Source organism: Bos grunniens, chromosome X, assembly GCF_055505025.1.
Source record: "Bos grunniens cultivar Pamir isolate PY7600 chromosome X, Bosgru_T2T1.0, whole genome shotgun sequence".
NCBI lineage: Eukaryota > Metazoa > Chordata > Mammalia > Artiodactyla > Bovidae > Bos > Bos grunniens.
The window spans coordinates 146,340,235-146,366,085 of record NC_141194.1 but is presented as its reverse complement, the minus strand read 5'-3'; the positions used below and the strand labels follow the sequence as shown (position 1 = coordinate 146,366,085).

Sequence of the window (25,851 nt, the reverse complement as noted above, 5' to 3'; positions counted from 1 at the left end):
AACTGAAGTGAACTGATAGTACAGTGCTAGTGACCTTCCTCAAGGATGAAATCCATGTATTAATCAATAATCTTCAGGATATTATTTTAACTTTGAGCTCACCTCATCATATCTTTTAACTCACATTTTCCCATTTCATTCAGGAATATATAAAATAATTTGCCAAATGCCTTGGAAATCCCAGATACTTTATGTTTATTAATACTAGTTTAGTAACCTTATTTTAAATGCAAGTAGTATCTGATATTCACTTTCAAAAGGTTCAGAAAAAAGAAATATATATATATATATATATATATATATATATAACACACACACACACACACACACAGATAGCAAATGTGGCAGTATGTTAATACTTGGAGATTCTAAGTGAAGTATAAATGGGTTCATTGACTTATTCTTTCAAATTTTTATAACTTTTCATTTTTTTAAAATAAAATAATTGGAGAAACCAGAATTGAAAGAGACACATGTACCCCAATGTTTATTGCAGCACTGTTTATAATAGCCAGGACATGGAAGCAACCTAGATGTCCATCAGCAGATGAATGGATAAGAAAGCTGTGGTACATATACACAATGGAGTATTACTCAGCCATTAAAAAGTATACATTTGAATCAGTTCTAATGAGGTGGATGAAACTGGAGCCTATTATACAGAGTGAAGTAAGCCAGAAAGAAAAACACCAGTACAGTATACTAATGCATATATATGGAATTTAGAAAGATGGTAATGACAACCCTGTATGTGAGACAGCAAAAGAGACACAGATGTATAGAACAGTCTTTTGGACTCTGTGAGGCGGGGGGGATGATTTGGGAGAATGGTATTAAAACATGTATAATATCATATAAGAAATGAATCACCAGTCCAGGTTCCATGCAGGATACAGAAGGCTTGGGGCTGCTGCACTGGGATGACCCGGTGAGATGGTATGGTGAGGGAGGTGGGAGAGGGGTTTCAGGATGGGAACACATGTACACCCGTGGCGGTTTCATGTTGATATATGGCAAAACCAATACAATATTGTCGAGTAAAAAAAAATAAAATAAAAAATGAAGTAAAATTTAATAGAATTAATTATTGGTAAATCCATGCTGGTTCCTCATGAATACAGCTTTCTTTTCATGTGCTTGAAAATCAATCTGTTTTAACTATTCTGAGATCCAACATTTTTTGCCTTTATCCAAATTCATATTTCCTGTCCTTTAATTATTGGGTGCTAATCTTTACCAGGCAATATGATGGGTACAGAGTGATAGACAAAAGACACAATTCCCACAATTCCTATCCTACTACCTTGTGACCTATCATTCATGATTTCTCCAAAGACTATACTATGTATACTTCTCCAAGTAAACTCTGCACTCTTCCACTGTAATAGTAGTACTCCAATGACATGACTGGGGCATTTTCATCCACTTAGGGTATCCTTCCATTTCATGTCTACCTGTTGAAATCTTATCCATTTTCAAAGTCCATATTAGATAAGAAATTTACTGTAATTCTTCTTAAGATCTCATAGGAGGAAGTGATTTCTCTCTCCTAACTCAAAACTAGCAATTTTTACATATGTACACCACAAATTGCTTTGTAGTTTACTTTTTAAAATGTCTCAAGTTATTATGACCCCTAGAGGAAAGGGACTCTGTTTTATTAATCTCTTGTATTGCCAAACAGATTCTAACACTACCTAATATATACATACAGGCATACCTTAGAGATACTGTGAGTTTAGTTCCACACCACTGCAATAAAGTGACTTTTGCAATAAAGTGAACCACACAATTTTTTTTGTCTTCGAGTGCACATAAAAGTTATGTCTATACTATACTGTAGTCTATTAAGTATGCAATATGCAATAGCACAATGTCTAAAAAATGTACATACCTTTATTAAAAATAATTTTAGATAAGACAGAATGTAGATTACAGACAAAATATTGGAAAAGCAACTATAACTACAATAAACAGCACAGGGCTAAGCATGAACATTTAAAATATAACATCAAAATACAAAATGTGGGGGAGGGGAATAAAAATTGTAGCTCTTTAGAAATGTGTTTGAACTTTCATGACTATCAGTTTAAATCAAGTAGATATAATTATGGGTTAACATATTAATATATGAAACTCATGGTAATCACAAATCAAAAACTGACAATAGATACACAAAAACTAAAAAGAAAGGAACACAAGCATACTGCTAAAGAAAATCATCAAACCACGAGGGAAGAAAAAAAAAAAAAGAAATGAATAGAAAAGAACTGCAAAACAACCAGAAAACAAGTAGTAAGTAAAATGGCATAAGTACCAACATATCAATAATTACTTAAATGTCAATGGAATAAATGCTCCTAAGGTAATAGCAAGGATTGTGTGCTCAGTTGCTCAGTCATGTCCAACACTTTGCGACCCCTTCGACTGTAGCTGTCCAGGCTCCTCTGCCCATAGGATATCCCAGGCAAGAATACTGGAGCCAGTTGCCATTTGCTTCTCCAGAGGATCTTCCTGACCCAGGAATCAAACCCATGTCTCCTGCACTGGCAGCCAAATTCTTTACTGGTGAGCCACCAGGGAAGCCCCAATAATGAGGATATAACAAATATAAAGTACTTAGAATAATACATGGCACATAATAAAACTTTTATTATTAGAAATAATGACAAATATTGATATTTTCAGGACTGGAGATCGTGCAAAAGTGAGTAAGTAGTGATGCATCAAAGAAATATAGTCAAAACTGCCAATACTACTCTGTTTTAATCCTAGCCTTTGATAACCTGAAGGAACATGTAATATGTAGATCATACATACTTCACATAACTCCTATGAAAATTACAGGAAATATTTCATGCAGAGCACTTTAGCTCAGTACATGCCTTACTATAAACTCTGAATAAAAAATAGTTATTATTATTATTGTTATTAATAAAAAGGTATTAATGAAAAAGAGCTCCATTTTTGAGGCTTTGGGGATTCTAATGCTAAAACCTTAAAGCAGTAATTTATTTTAGGCATGATATTAACCTAGAATTGTTCTATAATTAACACCACTAAGTTATATAATTCCAGAATTGCTTATTCCTTCTTGAAATTGTTTTTAGTAGATAACCTTCTGATTCACAAGCAAAATCTCTGTAATTATATTACTCCCTTTTTAGAACCTTTCAGAGTCCCCCAAATTCATATTCAATAACGCAAATTGACAAATCATCTTACACATGTTGAAAAATACATTTACACTTAGTTAGTAGATTAACAAGAAATGGCAACCCACTCCAGTACTCTTGCCTGGAAAATCCCATGGATGGAAGAGCCTGGTAGGCTACAGTCCATGCGGTCGCAAAGAGTCGGACACGACTGAGCGACTTCACTTTCACTTTTCACTTTCATGCATTGGAGAAGGAAATGGCAGCCCACTCCAGTATTCTTGCCTGGAGAATCCCAGGTACAGAAGAGCCTGGTGGGCTGCCATCTATGGGGTTGCACAGAGTGGGACACGACTGAAGTGACTTAGCAGCAGCAGCAGTAGATTAACATAGTTGTATTTTGATCTGATTGCCCAAAAGAAAAGAGAAGAAAGGTACCTCCTCTCTCTCTCTCTCTCTTTTTTTAATTGAGAATCTTCTATGGTAAAAAAAATCTTCCATTCAGTTCAGTTCAGTCACTCAGTCATGTCCGACTCTTTGCAACCCCATGGACTGCAGCATGTCAGCTGTCCATCAGCAACTCCCGGAGCTTGCTCAAACTCATGTCCATCGAGTCAGTGATGCCATCCAACCATCTCTCATCCTCTGTTATCCCCTTCTCCGCCCACCTTAAATCTTGCCCAGTATCAGGGTCTTTTCAAATGAGTCCGTTCTTCACATCAGGTGGCCAAAGTATTGGAGGTTGAGCTTCAGCATCAGTCCTTCCAATGAATAGTCAGGACTAATTTCCTTTAGGATTGACAGGTTTGATCTCCTTGCAATTCAAGGGACTCTCAAGAGGCTTCTGCAACACCACCGTTCAAAAGCATAAATTCTTTGGTGCTCAGTTTTCTTTATGGTCCAACTCTCACATCCATACATGACTACTGGAAAATAAAAAACATAGCTTTGAATAAACAGACCTTGTTGACAAAGTAATGTCTCTGCTTTTTAATATGCTGTCTAGGTTTGTCATCTCTTTCAGAATTTTCCACAGTTTATTGTGATCCACAGTCAAAGGATTTGGCATAGTTAATAAAGCAGAAATAGATGTTTTTTTCTGGAACTCTCTAGCTTTTTCAATGATCCAGCGGGTGTTAGCAATTTGATCTCTTGTTCCTGAAAGAGATGGAAATACCAAACCACCTGACCTGCCTCTTGAGAAACCTGTATGCAGGTCAGGAAGCAACAGTCAGAACTGGATATGGAACAAAAAACTAGTTCCAAATAGGAAAAGGAGTACGTCAAGGCTGTATATTGTCACCCTGCTTATTTAACTTATATGCAGAGTACATCATGAGATGCTGGGCTGGATGAAGCACAAGCTAGAATCAAGATTGCTGGGAGAAATATCAATAACCTCAGATATATAGATGACACCTCACTTATGGCAGAAAGTGAAGAAGAACTAAAGAGCCTCTTGATGAAAGTGAAAGAGGAGAGTGAAAAAGTTGGCTTAAAGCTCAATATTCAGAAAGCTAAGATCATGGTATCCAGTCCCATCACTTCATGGCAAATAGATGAGGAAACAGTGGAAACAGTGGCTGACTTTATTTTTGGGGGCTCCAAAATCACTGCAGATGGTGATTGCAGCCATGAAATTAAAAGACACTTACTCCTTGGAAGGAAAGTTATGACCAACCTAGACAGCATATTAAAAAGCAGAGACATTACTTTGTCCACAAAGGTCCATGTAGGCAAGGCTATGGTTTTTCCAGTGGTCATGTATGGATGTGAGAGTTGGACTATAAAGAAAGCTGAGCACCAAAGAATTGATGCTTTTGAACGGTGGTGTTGGAGAAGACTCTTGTGAGTCCCTTGGACTGCAAGGAGATCCAACCAGTCCATCCTAAAAGAGATCAGCACTGGGTGTTCATTTGTAGAACTGATTTTGAAGCTGCAAGTCCAATACTTTAGCCACCTGATGAGAAGAGCTGACTCATTTAAAAAGACCCTGATGCTGGGAAAGATTGAGGGCAAGAGAAGAATGGGACGACAGAGGATGAGATGGTTGGATGGAATCACTGACTCAATGGACATGGTTTTGGGAGGACTCCGGTAGTTGGTGATGGACAGGGAGGCCTGGCGTGCTAAGGTTCATGGGGTCACAAACAGTCAGACACGACTGAGTGACTGACCCGAACTGAACTGAGGTTTGTCATAGCTTTTCTTCCAAAGAGCAAACATCTTTTAATTTAATGGCTGCAGTCATCATCTGTAGTGATTTTGAAGCTGTTACAAAGTGTTCCATGATAAAGATGTTCCATTATCTTTACTAATAATAGCTTTGAAAATAATAAATTATTTGCATTATTACTCTGAAAGTGATTTTTCATTAAAAAAATAAATCTTTTTAAAGAACTATAAAACTAAGAAATGTTCAATGCAGAAACTTGGCAAATCCAGAAGTAGAAAAAAATTGCCTGTAATCCCACTCTTCTCAGATACTTTTTTTGGTTTTTGTTTTTATTTTATTTTAATATAAATTTATTTGCTTTAATTGGAGGCTAATTACTTTACAATGTTATATTGGTTTTGCCATACATCAACATGAATCCACCACGGGTATACACGTGTTCCCCACCCTGAACCCACCTCCCTCCCCATACCATCCCTCTGGGTCATCCCAGTGCACCAGCCCCGAGCATCCTGTATCATGCTTCAAATCTGGACTGGCGATTCATTTCACATATGATATTATGTATGTTTTAATGCCATTCTCCAAAATCATTCCACCCTTGCCCTTTCCCACAGAGTCCAAAAGACTGTTCTATACATCTGTGTCTCTTTTGCTGTCTTGCATACAGGGTTATAGTTACCATCTTCCTAAATTCCATATATATGCGTTAATATACTGTATTGATGTTTTTCTTTCTGGCTTACTTCACTCTGTATAATAGGCTCCAGTTTCATCCACCTCACTAGAACTGATTCAAATGTATTTTTTTTAATGGCTGAGTAATACTCCATTGTGTATATGTACCACAGCTTTCTTATCCATTCATCTGCTGATGGACTTCTAGGTTGCTTCCATGTCCTGGCTATTGTAAACAGTGCTGCAATGAACATTGGGGTACGCGTGTCTCTTTCAATTCTGGTTTCCTCGGTGTGTATGCCCAGCAGTGGGATTGCTGGGTCATATGGCAGTTCTATTTCCAGTTTTTTAAGGAATCTCCACCCTGTTCTCCATAGTGGCTGTACTAGTTTGCATTCCCACCAACAGTGTAAGAGGGTTCCCTTTTCTCCACACCCTGTGTAGCATTTATTACTTGTAGACTTTTGGATAGCAGCCATTCTGACCAGGGTGAAATGGTACCTCATTTTGGTTTTGATTTGCACTTCTCTGATAATGAGTGATGTTTAGCATCTTTTCATGTGTTTATTAGCCATCTGTATGTCTTCTTTGGAGAAATGTCTGTTTAATTCTTTGGCCCATTTTTTGATTGGGTCGTTTATTTTTCTGGAATGGAGCTGCAGGAGTTGCTTGTGTATTTTTGAGATTAATTCTTTGTCAGTTGCTTCATTTGCTATTATTTTCTCCCATTCTGAAGGCTGTCTTTTCACCTTGCTTATAGTTTCCTTTGTTGTGCAGAAGCTTTTAAGTTTAATTAGGTTCCATTTGTTTATTTTTGCTTTTATTTCCAATATTCTGGGAGGTGGGTCATAGAGGATCCTGCTGTGATGTATATCGGAGAGTGTTTTGCTTATGTTCTCCTCTTGGAGTTTTATAGTTTCTGGTCTTACATTTAGATCTTTAATCCATTTTGAGTTTCTTTTTGTGTATGGTGTTAAAAACTGTTCTAGTTTCATTCTTTTACAAGTGGTTGACCAGTTTTCCCAGGACCACTTGTTAAAGAGGTTGTCTTTTCTCCATTGTATATTCTTGCCTCCTTTGTCAAAGATAAGGTGTCCATAGGTGGGTGGATTCATCTCCAGGCTTTCTATTCTGATCCACTGATCTATATTTCTGTCTTTATTCCAGTACCAAACTGTCTTGATGTCTGCGGCTTTGTAGTAGAGCCTGAAGTCAGGCAGGTTGATTCCTCCAGTTCCATTCTTCTTTCTCAAGATTGCTTTGGCTATTTGAGGTTTTTTGTATTTCCATACAAATTGTGAAATTATTTGTTCTAGCTCTGTGAAAAATACCATTGGTAGTTTGATAGGGATTGCATTGAATCTATGGATTGCTTTGGGTAGTATATTCATTTTCACTATATTGATTCTTGCTATCCATTAACCCGGTATATTTCTCCATCTATTAGTGTCCTCTTTGATTTCTTTCACCAGTGTTTTATAGTTTTCTATATATAGGTTTTTAGTTTCTTTTGGTAGATATATTCCTAAGTATTTTATTATTTTCATTGCAATGGTGAATGGAATTTTTCCCCTAATTTCTCTTTCAATTTTCTCATTATTAGTGTATAGGAATGCAAGGGATTTCTGTGTGTTGATTTTGTATCCTGCAACTTTACTATATTCATTGATTAGCTCTAGTAATTTTCTGGTGGAGTCTTTAGGGTTTTCTATGTTCAGCGTCATGTCATCTGCAAACAGTGAGAGTTTTACTTCTTCTTTTCCAATTTGGATTCCTTTTATTTCTTTTTCTTCTCTGATTGCTGTGGCCAAAACTTCCAAAGCTATGTTGAATAGTAGTGGTGAAAGTAGGCACCCTTGTCTTGTTCCTGACTTTAGGGAAAATGCTTTCAATTTTTCACCATTGAGGATAATGTTTGCTGTGGATTTGTCATATATAAGTTTTATTATGTTGAGGTATGTTCCTTCTATTCCTGCTTTTGGAGAGTTTTTATCATGAATGGATGTTGAATTTTGTCAAAGGCTTTCTCTGCATCTATTGAGATAATCATATGGCTTTTATTTTTCAATTTGTTAATGTGGTGTATTACACTGATTGATTTGAGGATATTGAAGAATCCTTGCATCCCTGGGATAAAGCCCACTTGGTCATGATGTATGATCTTTTTAATGTGTTGTTGGATTCTGATTGCTAGAATTTTGTTAAGGATTTTTGCATCTATGTTTATCAGTGATATTGGCCTGTGGTTTTCTTTTTTCTTTTTTGTGTGACATCTTTGTCAGGTTTTGGTATTAGGGTGATGGTAGCTTCATAGAATGCGTTTGGAAGTTGACCTTCCTCTGCAATTTTCTGGAAGGGTTTGAATAGGATAGATGTTAGCTCTTCTCTAAATTTTTGGTAGAATTCAGCTGTGAAGCCGTCTGGACCTGGGCTTTTGTTTGCTGGAAGATTTTTGATTACAGTTTCAATTTCCGTGCTTGAGATTGGTCTGTTGAGATTTTCTATTTCTTCCTGGTTCAGTTTTGGAAAGCTGTACTTTTCTAAGAATTTGTCCATTTCTTCCAAGTTGTCCATTTTATTTGCATATAATTGCTAATAGTAGTCTCTTATGATCCTTTGTATTTCTGTGTTGTCTGTTGAGATCTCTCCATTTTCATTTCTAATTTTATTGATTTGATTTTTCTCCCTTTGTTTCTTGATGAGTCTGGCTAATGGTTTGTCAATTTTATTTATCCTCCCAAAGAATAAGCTTTTGGCTTTGTTGATTTTTGTTATGGTCTCTTTTGTTTCTTTTGCATTTATTTCTGCCCTAATTTTTAAGATTTCTTTCCTTCTGCTAACCCTAGGGTTCTTCATTTGTCCCTTTTCTAGTTGCTTTAGGTGTAGAGTTAGGTTATTTATTTGCCTTTTTTTCTTGTTTCTTGAGTTATGCCTGCATTGCTATGAACCTTCCCTTTAGCACTGCTTTTACAGTGTCCCACAGGTTTGAGGTTGTTGTATATTCATTTTCATTCATTTCTATGCATATATTGATTTCTTTTTTGATTTCTTCTGTGGTTTGTTGGTTATTCAGCAGCGTGTTGTTCAGCCTCAAATATGTTGGAATTTTTAATAGTTTTTCTCCTGTAATTGAGATCTAATCTTACTGCATTATGGTCAGAAAAGACGCTTGAAATGATTTAAATTTTCTTGAATTTACTAAGGCTAGATTTATGGCCCAGGATGTGATCTATCCTGGAGAAGGTTTTGTGTACGCTTCACAAAAAGGTGAATTCATTGTTTTGGGGTGGAATTATATCAATTAGGTCTAACTGGTCTGTGGTATCATTTAAAATTTGTATTTCCTTGTTAATTTTCTGTTTAGTTGATCTATCCATAGGTGTGAGTGGGGTATTAAAGTCTCCCACTATTATTGTGTTATTGTTAATTTCCCCTTTCATACTTGTTAGCACTTGTCTTACATTTTGCAGTGCTCCTATGTTGGGTTCATATGTATTTATAATTGTTATATGTTCTTCTTGGATTGATCCTTTGATCATTATGTAGTGTCCTTTGTCTCTTTTCACAGCTTTTGTTTTAAAGTCTATTTTATCTGATATGAGTATTGCTACTCCTGCTTATTTTTGGTTTCTATTTGCATGGAATATCTTTTTCCAGCCCTTCACTTTCAGTCTGTATGTGTCCTTTGTTTTGAGGTGGGTCTCTTGTAGACAACATATATATGGGTCTTGTTTTTGTATCCATTCAGCCAGTCTTTGTCTTTTAGTTGGAGCATTCAACCCATTTACGTTTAAGGTAATTACTGATAAGTATGATCCTGTAGCCATTTACTTTATTGTTTTGGGTTCGAGTTTATACACCCTTTTTTGTGTTTCCTGTCTAGCGAAGATCCTTTAGCATTTGTTGGAGATCTGGTTTGGTGGTGCTGAATTCTCTCAGCTTTTGCTTGTCTGTAAAGCTTTTGATTTCTCCTTCATATTTGAATGAGATCCTTGCTGGGTACAGTAATCTGGGATGTAGGTTATTTTCTTTTATCACCTGAAGTATGTCCTGCCATTCCCTTCTGGCCTGAAGAGTTTCTATTGAAAGATCAGCTGTTATCCTTATGGGAATCCCCTTGTATGTTATTTGTTGTTTTTCCCTTGCTTCTTTTAATATTTGTTCTTTGTGTTTGATCTTTGTGAATTTGATTAATATGTGTCTTTGGGTGTTTCACCTTGGGTTTATCCTGTTTGGGACTCTGAGTTTCTTGGACTTAAGTGATTATTTCCTTCCCCATTTTAGGGAAGTTTTCAACTATTATCTCCTCAAGTATTTTCTCATGGTCTTTCTTTTTGTCTTCTTTTTCTGAGACTCCGATGATTCAAATGTTGGGGTGTTTAACATTGTCCCAGAGGTATCTGAGGTTGTCCTCATTTCTTTTAATTCATTTCTTTTTTCCTCTCTGATTCATTTATTTCTACCATTCTATCTTCTACCTCACTAATCCTACCTTCTTCTTCCATTATTCTACTATTTGTTCCCTCCAGAGTGTTTTTGATCTCATTTATTACATTATTCATTATATATTGACTCTTTTTTACTTCTTCTAGATCCTTGTTATACCTTTCTTGCATCTTCTCAATCCTTGTTTCCAGGCTATTTATCTGTGATTCCATTTTGTTTTCAAGATTTTTGACCATTTTCACTATCATTATTAGGAATTCTTTATCAGGTAAATTCCCTATCTCTTCCTCTTTTGTTTGGTTTGGTGGGAATTTATCCTGTTCCTTTACCTGCTGGGTATTCCTCTGTCTCTTCATCTTGTTTATATTGCTGTGTTTGGGGTGGCAGTTTGTGGATTTCTCTTTATTGTGGAGTTTCCTCGCTGTGGGTGGGCTTGTATGGGTGACTTGTCAAGGTTTCCTTGTTAGAGAAGCTTGTGTCGGTGTTTTGGTGGGTGGAGCTGGATTTCTTCTCTCTGGAGTGCAATAAGGTGTGCAGTAATGAGTTATGAGATGTCACAGGGTTTGGAATGACTTTGGACAGCCTATATTTTGAAGCTCAGGGCTGTGTTCCTGTGTGGCTGGAGAATTTGCGTGGTATTCTTGCTCTGGAACTTGTTGGCCCTTGGGAGGTGCTTGGTTTCAGTGTAGGTATGGAGTCGTTTGATGAGCTCCTGTCGATTAATGTTTCCTGGAGTCAGGAGTTCTCTGGTGTTCGCAGGATTTGGACTTAAGCTTCCTGCTTCTGGTTTTCAGTGTTATTTTTACAGTAGCCTCAAGACTTCTCCATCTATACAGCACCATTGATAAAACATTTAGGTTAAAGATGAAAAGTTTCTCCACAGTGAGGGACACCCAGAGAGGTTCACAGAGTTACATGGAGAAGAGAAGAGGGAGGAGAGAGATAGAGGTGACCAGGAGGAAAAGAGGGGGAATCAAAAGGGGAGAAAGCAGTCTAGCCAGTAATCAATTCCGTATGTGCTGTTCACAGTCTGGACCACTCAGAGATGTTCATGGAGTTATAGAGAGAAGAGAAGAGGGAGGAGGGAGACAGAGGTAGCCAGGAGGATAAACGGGGGAATCAAAAGGAGAGAGACAGATCCAGCCAGTAATCAGTTCTCTAAGTGTTCTCCACTGTCTGGAACACACAAAGAGATTCACAGAGTTGGGTAGAGAATAGAAGGGGAGTGGGGAAGAGATAGAGGCAACCTGGTGGAGAAAAAGGAGAGTCTTAAGGACGAGAGAGCAGTCAAGCCAGTAATCTCACTCACAAGTAAAAATGGGTACTGAAGATTGGGTTCTTAAAGGTACAAAATTGATAACAAATACCAAAAAGCAAAGATTAAAAATCTAGGGTGAAGGTTGGATTTTCAAAAATACAATATTAAAGAAAAGAAAAAAAAAGTCACAAAAATTATTTTATATATATATATATATATATATGTTTGCTTTAAAAATAGGGTCTTTTTTTGTAAAATAATAGTAGGTTATAAAAATGAAAATTAAAGGAGTAATAAAAGACTTAAAATTTTTTAAAAAATTAAAAAAAAATAAAGAATGATAGTAAAAATAGTAAAAATATATCTAGGACTTTCTCTAGTGTTGTTGTGGGCAGTGTGGGGTCAGTTCATTTTTGGATAGTTCCTTGATCCAGCTTATATTTCTCAAGAACTATAGGCCCCTTCCTATGTTCAGTTCAGTTCAGTTCAGTCACTCAGTTGTGTCCGAATCTTTGCGGCCCCATGAATTGCAGCACGCCAGGCCTCCCTGTCCATCACCAACTTCCAGAGTCCACTCAAACTCACGTTCATCAAGTCGGTGATGCCATCCAGCCATCTCATCCTCTGTTTTCCACTTTTCCTCCTGCCCCCAATCTCTCCCAGCATCAGAGTCTTTTCCAATGAGTCAAATCTTCACAGGAGGTGGCCAAACTACTGGAGTTTCAGCTTTAGCATGATTCCTTCCAAAGAACACCCAGGACTGATCTCCTTTACAGTGGACTTGGATCTCCTTGCAGTCCAAGGGACTCACAAGAGTCTTTTCCAACACCACAGTTCAAAAGCATCAATTCTTCGGTGCTCAGCTTTCTTCACAGTCCAACTCTCACATCCATACATGACTACTGGAAAAACCATAGCCTTGAGTAGATGGAACTTTGTTGGCAAAGTAATGTCTCTGCTTTTGAATATGCTATCTGGGTTGGTCATAACTTTCCTTCCAAGGAGTAAGCGTCTTTTAATTTCATGGCTGCAATCACCATCTGCAGTGATTTTGGAGCCCCCAAAAATAAAGTCTGACATTGTTTCTACTGTTTCCCCATCTATTTCCCATGAAGTGATGGAACCAGATGCCATGATCTTCGTTTTCTGAATGTTGAGCTTTAAGCCAACTTTTTCACTCTCCTAGTCGGTAGTCAGAGAAGGCAATGGCAACCCACTCCAGTACTCTTGCCTGGAAAATCCCATGGACTTAGGAGCCTGGTAGGCTGCAGTCCATGGAGTCACTAAGAGTCAAACACGACTGAGCAACTTCACTTTCACTTTTCACTTTTATGCACTGGAGAAGGAAATTGCAACCCACTCCAGTGTTCTTGCCTGGAGAAGCTCAGGGACGGCAGAGCCTGGAGGGCTGCTGTCTACGGGGTGGCATAGAGTCAGACACGACTGAAGCGACTTAGCAGCAGCAGCAGTTGATACTGACTACAGGGTTTTAATCTATTGCACCTGTCACTTCCAAGGAGGTTCCCTCTGTTTTAGCTTATTCTATTTGCTTGTCTCTTCAGTGCCAAATTCAAACTTAAATTGAAGAAAGTAGGGAAAACGACTAGACCATTCAGGTATGACCTAAATCAAATCTCTTATGATTATACAGTGGAAGTGAGAAATAGATTTAAGGGCCTAGATCTTATAGATAGAGTGCCTGATGAACTATGGAATGAGGTTCGTGACATTGTACAGGAGACAGGGATCAAGACTTTCCCTGTGGAAAAGAAATGCGAAAAAGCAAAATGGCTGTCTGGGGAGGCCTTACAAGTAGCTGTGAAAAGAAGAGAAGCAAAAAGCAAAGGAGAAAAGGAAAGATATAAACATCTGAATGCAGAGTTCCAAAGAATAGCAAGAAGAGAGAAGAAAGCCTTCCTCAGCGATCAATGCAAAGAAATAGAGGAAAACAACAGAATGGGAAAGACTAGAGATCTCTTCAAGAAAATCAGAGATACCAAAGGAACATTTCATGCAAAGATGGGCTCGATAAAGGACAGAAATGGTATGGACCTAACAGAAGCAGAAGATATTAAAAGAGGTGGCAAGAATACACAGAAGAACTGTATAAAAAAGAGCTTCATGACTCAGATAATCACTCAGATAATCTAGATCACTGACCTAGAGCCAGGCATCCTGGAATGTGAAGTCAAGTGGGCCTTAGAAAGCATCACTACGAACAAAGCTAGTGGAGGTGATAGAATTCCAGTTGATGCTGTGCAAGTGCTGCACTTAATATGCCAGCAAATTTGGAAAACTCAACAGTGGCCACAGGACTAGAAAATATCAGTTTTCATTCCAATGCCAAAGAAAGGCAATGCCAAATAATGCTCAAACTACCACACAATTGCACTCATCTCACACGCTAGTGAAGTAATGCTCAAAATTCTCCAAGCCAGGCTTCAGCAATATGTGAACCGTGAACTTCCTGATGTTCAAGCTGGTTTTAGAAAAGGCAGTGGAACCAGAGATCAAATTGCCAACATCTGCTGGTTCATGGAAAAAGCAAGAGAGTTCCAGAAAAACATCTATTTCTTCTTTATTAACTATGCCAAAGCCTTTGACTGTGTGGATCACAATAAAGTGTGGAAAATTCTGAAAGAGATGGGAATACCAGACCACCTGACCTGCCTCTTGAGAAATTTGTATGCAGGTCAGGAAGCAACAGTTAGAACTGGACATGGAACAACAGACTGGTTCCAAATAGGAAAAGGAGTACGTCAAGGCTGTATATTGCCATCCTGTTTATTTAACTTATATGCAGAGAACATCATGAGAAACACTGGACTGGAAGAAACACAAGCTGGAATCAAGATTGCCGGGAGAAATATCAATAACCTCAGATATGCAGATGACAGCACCCTTATGGCAGAAAGTGAAGAGGAACCCAAAAGCCTCTTGATGAAAGTGAAAGTGGTGAGTGAAAAAGTTGGCTTAAAGCTCAACATTCAGAAAACGAAAATCATGGCATCTGGTCCCATCACTTCATGGGAAATAGATGGGGAAACAGTGGAAACAGTGTCAGACTTTATTTTTCTGGGCTCCAAAATCACTGCATATGGTGACTGCAGCCATGAAATTAAAAGACGCTTACTCCTTGGAAGGAAAGTTATGATCAACCTAGATAGCATATTCAAAAGCAGAAACATTACTTTGCCAACAGAGGTTCATCTAGTGAAGGCTATGGTTTTTCCTGTGGTCATGTATGGATGTGAGAGTTGGACTGTGAAGAAGGCTGAGTGCTCAAGAATTGATGATTTTGAACTGTGGTGTTGGAGAAGACTCTTGAGAGTCCCTGGGACTGCAAGGAGATCCAACCAGTCCATTCTGAAGGAGATCAGCCCTGGGATTTCTTTGGAAGGAATGATGCTAAAGCTGAAACTCCAGTACTTTGGCCATCTCATGCGAAGAGTTGACTCATTGGAAAAGACTCTGATGCTGGGAGGGATTGGGGGCAAGAGGAGAAGGGGACGAAAGAGGATGAGATGGCTAGATGGCATCACTGACTCGATGGGCGTGAGTCTGAGTGAACTCCAGGAGTTGGTGATGGACAGGGAGGCCGGCGTGCTGTGATTCATGGGGTCGCAGAGTCTGACAGGACTCAGCAACTGATCTGATCTGATCTGATCAGTGTCTAATTTCTGCCCTGACACAAGGGGGCAGTGGTGGACACTTTTTTAGGCTCACTTGTTCAGTCATGCTGTGGGGAGGGAGTGACGCTGCAAACAAATAACACTGGCATGTTCTCGCAGTGTCTCAGCAACACTGGGTTTGCCCCCACTCATGACGTGTGTGCTTTCCCTGTCTACCCTGCTTAGGCTCTAGGTTGCTCTGCCAGGAACTGTCTGAGGCTGGCCCTGGGTTGTATGCACTTCCCAGGTCTAGTCTGCTCAATTTCAGGTACTCGGGTAGTCCTCAGACATGCAGACTCAGTTGGGCCTGCGTTTTATGCCCTTCCCAGATCTGAGCAGCTCAGGTGATCAGGTGTTTGAAGAGTGCAGTCACTGCAACTTATCACCTCCCTCATCCCTGCCACTCAGTTTTCTGGGTGTACAACACACACACCTTCTCAGGTGGATGTTGACAGTCCAGCATCTCAAGAAATCTTAATTAGCAATTAAGATTAGCAATTAGCCTGCTTGCAGTTTGGTAGATAATGCCTCTCTGGGGCCTCTATTGCCCCCTTCTGGCTCTGGCTGCCTGTCACTGGAGGGGGATGGTCTGCAGCCAGCTCTCTCTGCTCAGTGCTTTGTTCTGTGAGCGGGCCTGATGGTGTCTTAGGTTAGGGCTTTTCACGTAGCTTTAGTCAGTCCTTTGTTCTGTGAGCAGGCCTGGCGGTGTCTTAGGTTAGGGCTTTTCACGTGGTAGCTGTCCCACTATCTGGTTTGCTAGCCCAAGTTACTTCCCTCAGATTGCCCTCAGGGCATTCAGGCCAGGTCCTTACTCTAAGCCGTGCAGCCTGCGCCTCCCTGCCCAGCCCCAGCTTGCTAGTGGCAGGTGCAGGCGTCTGCACTGCTTCTCTGTTGGGGGAGTTACCATTGGGCATGTAATCTGTGGGTTTTAATTATTTATTTATTTTTCCTCCCAGTTATGTTGCCCTCTGTGGTTCCAAGGTTCACCACAGACTTGGCAATGAGAGTGTTTCCTGGTGTTTGGAAATTTCTTTCTTTTTTAAGACTCCCTTCCCAAGATGGAGCTCCATCCCTACCTCTTTTGTCTCTCTTTTTGTCTTTTATATTTTTTCCTACCTCCTTTCAAAAACAATGGGCTGCTTTTCTGGGTGCCTGATGTCCTCTGCCGGCATTCAGAAGTTGTTTTGCGGAATTTACTCAGCGTTCAAATGTTCTTTTGATGAATTTGTAGGGGAGAAAGTGGTCTCCCTGTCCTATTCCTCTGCCATCTTAGGACTGCCTCTCAGATACTTTAATATTTTAATGTGTGTTCTTCTAAACTTTCTTTTTTTGGTGTCCATTTTCTTTAACAAAATGGTTTATTTTGTGCATACTATTTTGTAGTCAGATATTTTTCTCCAAGTATATTTTGAACATTTTCCCTTGCTGATATATGTTCTTCTATAACATGTTTATTTTATTTATTTATCTTTTTAAAATTTTATTTCTCACACCCCTACCCCTCACCTGTGGCAACACAATTTGTTCTCTGTATCTATGAACTTGTTTGTTTGTTTTTAGATTCCACATATAAAAGAAAGCATGTATATTTGTGTTTCTCTGTCTGACATTTCACTTAGCATAATGCCCTCAAGGTCCATCCACATTGTCACAAATGGTAAGGTTTCTTTTTTATGGCTGAATATTATTCCTTTGTCTGTATATACCACATTTTCTTTATACATTCATCTATGGATGAATACTTACATTATTTTCATATCTTGGCTACTATGAATAATACTGCAGTGAACATGGCATATATTTTTTTGAGTTAAATGTTTTTGTTTTCTTCAGGTAAATTATCAGAACTGCTGGACCATATAGTAGTTCTATTTTTAATTTTTTAAGACATATCCATACTACTTTTCATAGTGACTATACCAATTTACATTTTCACCAAAAGGCTTTAAGTGTTCCTTTTTTTTTTTTTTTTCCACATGCTTGGCAACACTTCTTATTTGTTATCTTTTTTATATTAGCCGTTCTGACAAGTGTGGGTGTTATCTCATTATGATTTTGATTTGCATTTCCCTAATAATTAATGATGTTGAGCATCTTTTCATTTACCTGTTGGCCATCTGTATCCCTTGTTTGGAAAGACGGCTCTTCAAAATTTCTGCCCATTTCTAAATCAGATTGTTACTTTTTGGTATTGAATGTATGAGTTCTTTATATATTTTGTATATTAACTGATTGTTGATCATATGATTTGCAGATATTTTTTCCTATTCAGTAGGTTCCCTTTTAATTTTGTTGATTGTTTCCCTCTCTGTGCAGAGGCTTTTTAGTATGATGTAGTATTTTTGCTTTTGTTACTTTTGCTTTTGGTATCAGATTCAAAAACAATTGTCACCAAGATTAGGAGTTACTACCTAAATTTTTCTTCTAAGTAGTTTATAATTTCAGGTCTTATGGGTCTTACTAATCCATTTTGGGTTAATTTTTGTGTATGGTATAAAATAGTGGTCTAAATTAATTCTTTTGCATGTGGCTGTCCAGTTTTCCCAACAACATTTATTGAAAAGTCTATCCTTTCCCCATTATATATTCTTGTCTCCTTCATTATGAATTAATTGACATACATGCATATATGCACAATGGTATTTCTGGGCTCTATAGTCTGTTCTATTGATCTATGTGTCTGTTTCATGCCAACACTGTACTTTTTAAATTACTATAGCTTTATAATATAGCTTGAAATCAAGAAAGATGTTGCCTCCAGCTTTATTCTCCTTTCTCAAGATTGCTTTGGCTGTTTAAGGTCTTTTGTTCTTCCATATAAATTTTATAATTTGTGTTCTATTTCTTTGAAATATATCATTGGAGTTTTTTTTAAATTTTATTTTATTTTTAAACTTTACATAATTGTGTTAGTTTTGCCAAATATCAAAATGAATCCACCACAGGTAGGGATTGTAGTGAATCTGTAGATTGCCTTGGGTAATATGCACATTTTAACAATATCAATTCTTCTGATCCATGAGCACAGAATATATTTCCATTCACTTGTATCTTCAGTTTATTTCATTAATATTTTGTAGTTTTCAACATACAGGTCTTTTACCTTTTGGTTAAATTTATTCCTAGGTGTTTATTCTTCTTGATGCAATTGTAAATGGGATTGTTTTCTTAGTTTCTCTGTCTGATAACGTGTTATTAGTGTAAAAAGGCACAACAGCTTTTTGCATAATGGATTTTATTTAGGTCATAGCTGAGTGGCCTAGTTTCTTCAATTTAAGTCTGAATTTTGCAATAAGGAGCTCATGATCTTGAGTGTCCCTCGGATATTCAGCAAGGAGATCAAACCAGTCAATCATAGAGAAAATCAACCCTGAATATTCACTGGAAGGACTGGTGTTTAAGCTGAAGCTCCAGTACTTTGGCTACCTGATGTAAAGAGCTGACTCAGTGGAAAAGACCCTTATGCTGGGAAAGATTAAGGGCAAGAGGAGAAAGGGACAACAGAGGATGAGATGGTTGGATGGCATCACCTACTCAATAGACGAGTTTGAACAAACCCTGGGAGATAGTGAAGGACAGGGAAGCCTGGCGTGCTGCCATTCATGGGATTGCAAAGAGTTGGACATGACTGAGCAACTGAACAAACCTTTTGCATATTGATTTTGTATCCGTAATGTTGGTGAATTTGTTTCTTAGTTATAACATTTTTTTTTAATGGGATCTAAGATATTCATCAGAGAAGGCAATGGCACCCCACTCCAGTAATCTTGCCTGGAAAATCCCACATAGATGGAGGAGTCTGGAAGGCTGAAGTCCATGGGGTCGCTGAGGGTCGGACACGACTGAGTGACTTCACTTTCACTTTTCACTTTCATGCATTGGAGAAGGAAACGGCAACCCACTCCAGTGTTCTTGCCTGGAGAATCCCAGGGACAGGGGAGCCTGGTGGGCTGCCATCTATGGGGTCGCACAGAGTTTGACACGACTGAAGTGACTCAGCAGCAGCAGCAAGGTTTTCATATTATCATTGCAAATAGTGATAGTTTTACCTCTTCCTTTTTTAGCATGCATGCCATTTATGTCTTTTTCATGCCTAATTGTTCTGGCTAAAACTTCCTTCCTTTCCTTTTTTTTTTTTTTTTTTTTTTTTTTGCTTTTTGTCTTTTTAAAATTGAGGTGTAGTTGGTTTACAATATTATATTAATATTAGTTTTATGAATACAACATACTAATTCAAAATTTATATAAACCTAGACAACATATTCAAAAGCAGAGACATTACTTTGCTGGCAAAAGTCCCTATAGTCAAAGTTATGATTTTTCCAGTAGTCATGTATGCTTGTGAGAGTTGGACCATAAAGAAGGCTGAGTGCTGAAGAACTGATACTTTTGAATTGTGGTGTTGGAGAAGACTCTTGAGAGTCTTTTGGACTTCAAGGAGATCAAACCAGTCAATTCTAAAGGAAATCAATCCTGAATATTCATTGGCGGGACTGATGCTGAGGCTGAAGTTCCAATACTTTGGTCACCTGATGAAAAGAGCCAACTCATGGGAAAAGACCCTGATGCTGGGAAAGATTGAAGGCAGGAGGAGAAGGGGACGACAGAGGATGAGGTGGTTGGATGGCATCACTGACTCAATGGACATGAGTTTGAGAGGGAGATCACTGTGAAGGACAGGAAAGCCTGGCGTGCTGCAGTCCATGTGGTTGCAAAGAGTTGGAAACGATTGAGTGACTGAACAAAACAACAATATAGTATTTAAAGTTATCATTAAGTATTGGCTATGCTCTCCGTTCTCTACAATATATACTTGAAACTTATTTATTTTGTGCATAGTAGTTTGTATCTCTTAATCCCCTACCCCTATGTTGCCCTTCTCCCCACTGGTAACCACTAGTTTGTTCTCTGTGAGTCTATTTTTGTTTTGTTATATTCATTCATTTGTTTTATTTTTTAGACTCAACATATAAATGATAACGTACAGTATTTGTTTTTCTCTGTATGAGTTTTTACAGCATAACACTCTCTAGGTCCATCCATGTTGTTGCAAATGGCAAAATTTCATTAGTTCTTTTGGCTGAGTAATATTCCTGTGTGTGTATCTATACCACCACATCTTTATCCATTCATCTGTTGATGGTTACTTCATCTGCTTCTATATCTCAGCTATTGTAAATAATGTTGCAATGAACATTGAGGTGCATGTATATTTTCCAATTAGTGTTTTTGTTTTCTTTTGCTACATACCCAGGAATGGAATTGCTAGATCATATGGTAATTCTATTTTTAATTTTTTGAGGAAACTCCATACTGTTTTCCATAGTAACTGTACCAATTTACATCCTCACCAACAGTGGACAATTGTTACCTTTTCTCCAAATCCTTGTCAACATTTATTTGTGGATTTTTTGATGATAGCCCTTCTGACAGGTGTAAGGTCATAGCTCATCGTGGTTTTGATTTGCATTTCCCTGATGATGAGTTATGTTGAATATCTTTTCATGTGCCTGTTGGACATCTGTGTTTCTTTTTTGGAAAAATGTTTATCCAGGTATTCTGCCCATTTTTTAAGTTGGGTTGTTTTTTGATATTGACTTGTATGATCTGTTTATATATTTTGGATATTAACCCCTTCTTGGTCATCTGATTTGCCAATATTTTCTCCCATTCAGTAGGTTGTATTGTTGTTGTTTTATCTTGCTGTGCAAAAGCTTTTAAGTTTAATTTGGCCCCAATATAATTAGAATAATCCTCCCAATCATTAGCTCATGAAATTGCCTAGCCCATAAAAGCTAACCACACCACATTTCAAGGTTACTCTTGCCCTCTGTGACAGCCCATACTCTTCTATGTGGAGTGTGTTTCTCTCTAAATAAATCCACTTCTTACCTATTTGTCTCACTGAATTCTTTCTGTGATAAGACATCAAGAACCTGAGCTTCATTAGGTCCTGAAACCAAGTGTGTTATTTCAATTTGAAAGACCATGAGTTTTGGCCAGGTTTGACTCCTGGGTACATGGGTTAGAGTCCCAAACTGGGTTTTGACCAGATTTGAGTCCCAGCCATGTGGGTTCAAGTCCCAACCTGAGGTGAACGATTTCAGTGCTACTAACAGTGATTTTGTCTGTGGCTAATTATCTATACAGTTAAAATTTTCAACAATGAGGAAGTATTGATTCTTAGTAAGAAATACATATAAATTATTATTAATTTTAAAAAGAACTCTCTTTCTAAAAGAAAGAATTTCAAAAAGAAAGAATTCTTATTCTGAGGATATTAATCCTTTGTGCAAGTGGGCATCAAGGTCTAGAAGGCTAGTCCATCCAGCTGTAGGCCACTGTTTTTTTTTTGTTTTTTTTTTTGCAGGAAAAGTAATTTTTTTGTGTTTGATAGCATATGAATTTCTGTTATTTTATGTGAAACATCATGGTTGATATAATTCATATAGGAATTAACAAAATAATTAAGTGCTTTATTTTTCTTATTATCTCAATCCTTTCTTGTTTCAGTTACCTCCTGTGATTAATTCAGCTTGCCCAGTTTAGATTTTTCTTTTATTGATAGATGAAGCCACCAAACAATTTTCTATTCTCAGATCCCTGTAGGGAAAAGAAATCAAAATAGAATGTGCTTTCCTTTAGATTATCCTCTCATTTTGATACAGACATCAAAAGATCAGAAAAAAAGGAATTTTTCCAAAACATTTTACTTAGATCTAATTTAGGGTTATGAAATGTAGAAATACAGTAAATCCCCTACCTATGTATGAATTCTAAGAACATGTTTGTAAGTCCAATTTGTTCATAAATCCAACAGAGTTAGCCTAGATATGCACCTAACACAATTGGCTATACAGTACTGTACTGCAATAGGTTTATAATATTTTTCATAAAAATAATACATAAAAAACACATACAAAATAAAGAAAACATTTTCATCTTACAGTGCAGTACCTTGAAGAGTATAGTAGTACCAGCTACATCACTGCTGCCTTTACACTTGCTTCTGGACATCCTGGGTTCAAAATAAAGATACTATACTATTGTACTCTATACAGTAGTGTATAGTAAAGTACACAAAAGTACAATCACTGTAGACAAGCATGCACATGACCATGTATGCCAGACATGTGAACTAAATTATGTGATTGGATGTGTGAACACACATTCGCATTTTTTAAAGTTCGCAACTTCAAGGTTCATATGTAGGGGACTTACTGTAATTAATACTTGACTTTTCATAATAAAAATATATATTCATTTTGCAAATTGCAAGGGATGAATTTCTCTGGTAATCCTATATAATCTTATTTCACAAAACTAGCATTCATGTCAACATTTTTGTCCCTCAAAATAAATGTTTGAGGGCCTTGCTTTCTGTGTGGAGGTAGAGGGGGCAGCAGGGAGTAGTGGTTACTTCATGTAGTTCTGTAGAGCATGAAGCATGAGAAAAGGGTAGTGGAGAACCAGGCAGAAAGCCTTATCCATTAGCTTTCTCTCTTTTTCTTCATAGGTGCTAATATACTACCTGCCCAGTACTCTTTTATTGCTGTTGTCACGGATATGTAAGCAGTGTGGTTTGGAGAAAGTTGAAAGTCTGAGCAGGACTGTCTCTGAAATATCAGCTTGTAGCCTAAGATTCACTGAAACTACTAAATACATCTGTTAGGATTACCCAGATCATTGATCAGAGACAAACTTAAAGATTAATATGAACTCATCTGTACCTCAGTGTCCTTATTTGTAAAATGAGAATAATTGAATCATTTTGGGAATAAAATGAGATAATACAAGTAAAATACATATAAAAGTATATATCATATAGTGCTCACCTAATAGTAATAGCTATTATTGTTATTACTATGTGGTTCTTGGGCATTATGTGGGTGAGATGAATAAAGGTGGAACCATGGAAAATAAAGTGAATTAGGTAATACTTGGAAATGGGACAACCAAAATGAGAAGAATACAGTTTCTTTTGCTATCTGAGAAACTTAACATGAAATTTATATTATCAAAGAGAAAAGAAGACATTTATACCTTTGTATATTCCTGCAGAGTTCACATATTCATGCACCATCTTCTCAAATGACATTTCTTCTTAGTCCCAGGAAAGACCACTGTAGTCCAAGAGAATTACTTAGGAATCAATACTGGGTTCCTCTGGTTGCCCAGTCGGTAAAGAATTTGCCTGCAATGCTGGAGACCAGGGTTCAATCCCTGAGTTGGGAAGATCCCCTCAAAAAGGAAATGACAACCCACTCCAGTATCCTTGCCTGGAAAATTCCATGAACAGAGGACCATGGCGTCACAAAGAGTCAGACAGGACTGAGTGACTAACACTTTCACTAACAAGGAAGTGGAGGCCAGTCTTAAAATCCCAAGGATTAGGTAAATAATTCTTTTAATTAAGGGAACACCCAGGGGAGGGAGGTTTGTAGTATAATTAGTATCATAATTGTTATTGTGGGATAGGAACTGATAGGAGCTGAATATTGGAAGCTGTGTAGGTGTTCATCAGTTGAGTGAGACACCCTGAGGATCAGGGATGATTGGAGGGGTGTTCAGGAAACAGAGTGGTGTGGGCAAAAGCAGACAGGCATGAGAGAGCAGTAGGCTTGAAAAAAAAAAAAAGCAGTTTGAGTCCTTTTGTGATGCTTGAACATACAGTATAAGAAGAGATGGCTCTTTAACAAGTGGTGCTGGGAAAACCGGTCAACCACTTGTAAAAGAATGAAACTAGAACACTTTCTAACACCATACACAAAAATAAATTCAAAATGGATTAAAGATCTAAACGTAAGACCAGAAACTATAAAACTCCTAGAGGAGAACATAGGCAAAACACTCTCCGACATATATCAATCACAGCAGGATCCTCTATGACCCACCTCCCAGAATATTGGAAATAAAAGCAAAAATAACCAAATGGGGCCTAATTAAACTTAAAAGCTTCTGCACAACAAAGGAAGCTATAAGCAAGGTGAAAAGACAGCCTTCAGAATGGGAGAAAATAATAGCAAATCAAAGTACTGACAAACAACTAATCTCAAAAATATACAAGCAACTCCTACAGCTCAATTCCAGAAAAATAAATGATGCAATCAAAAAATGGACCAAAGAACTAAATAGACATTTCTCCAAAGAAGACATACAGATGGCTAACAAACACATGAAAAGATGCTCAACATCACTCATTATCAGAGAAGTGCAAATCAAAACCACTATGAGGTACCATTTCATGCCAGTCAGAATGGCTGCGATCCAAAAGTCTATAAGCAATAAATGCTGGAGAGGGTGTGGAGAAAAGGGAACCCTCTTACACTGTTGGTGGGAATGCAAACTAGTACAGCCACTATGGAGAACAGTGTGGAGATTCCTTAAAAAAAACTGGAAATAGAACTGCCTTATGACCCAGCAATCCCACTGCTGGGCATACACACTAAGGAAACCAGAAGGGAAAGAGACACATGTACCCCAATGTTCATTGCAGCACTGTTTACAATAGCCAGGACATGGAAGCAACCTAGAAGTCCATCAGCAGATGAATGGATAAGAAAGCTGTGGTACATATACACAATGGAATATTACTCAGCCATTAAAAAGAATACATTTGAATCAGTTCTAGTGAGGTGGATGAAACTGGAGCCTATTATACAGAGTGAAGTAAGCCAGAAAGAAAAACACCAATACAGAATACTAACACATATATATGGAATTTAGAAAGATGGTAACAATAATCCTGTATACGAGACAGCAAAAGAGACACTGATGTATAGAACAGTATTTTGGACTCTGTGGGAGAGGGAGAGGGTGGAATGATTTGGGAGAATGGCACTGAAACATGTATAATATCATATATGAAATGAGTCGCCAGTCCAGGTTCAATGCACGATACTTGATGCTTGGGGCTGGTGCACTGGGACGACCCAGAGGGATGGTACGGGGAGGGAGGAGGGAGGAGGGTTCAGGATGGGGAACACGTGTATACCTGTGGTGGATTCATGGTGATATATGGCAAAACCAATATAATATTGTAAAGTTAAATAATAAAATAAAATTTTTAAAAAAGAGATGGCAGAGGGGAAAAAAAAGTCAGACAGGCAAGGAAGAATCAGATTTCTTGTGGTCTTGTAGACCATAGCAAGAAATCTGGGCTTTCCTTTGATAATTAATAAGTGATTATGGCTGAAGACACAAGAGAGGGAGACTAGAAGAGTATAGCAAGAAGCCAGATAAGGAATGATCGAAGGTAAAACTAAGAAGTATCAGCGGGGATTGTAAGGAAGATAAGGATACAAGAGAAGGTAAGAATCTATAACTTGAGGTAGTTACAACAAAAAAGTAAAGTGCACATGATCTTCCAATTAAAACTTTTATTTATGTTTTACAAAGTTATTTAAAATATGAAGTCATAGTTGGTTATGCATTTAACTATTTGTTTTTATTGATAATAATAGATGA

At 37.8% G+C, this 25,851-nt stretch overlaps 1 protein-coding gene across 6 annotated transcripts in view; it reads left to right on the top strand.

The window, feature by feature from the left end:
* The window catches only part of SLC6A14 (solute carrier family 6 member 14), a 446,075-nt gene that overhangs the window by 113,725 nt on the left and 306,499 nt on the right, over positions 1 to 25,851 (top strand). The gene's annotated exons all lie outside the window — the stretch shown is intronic.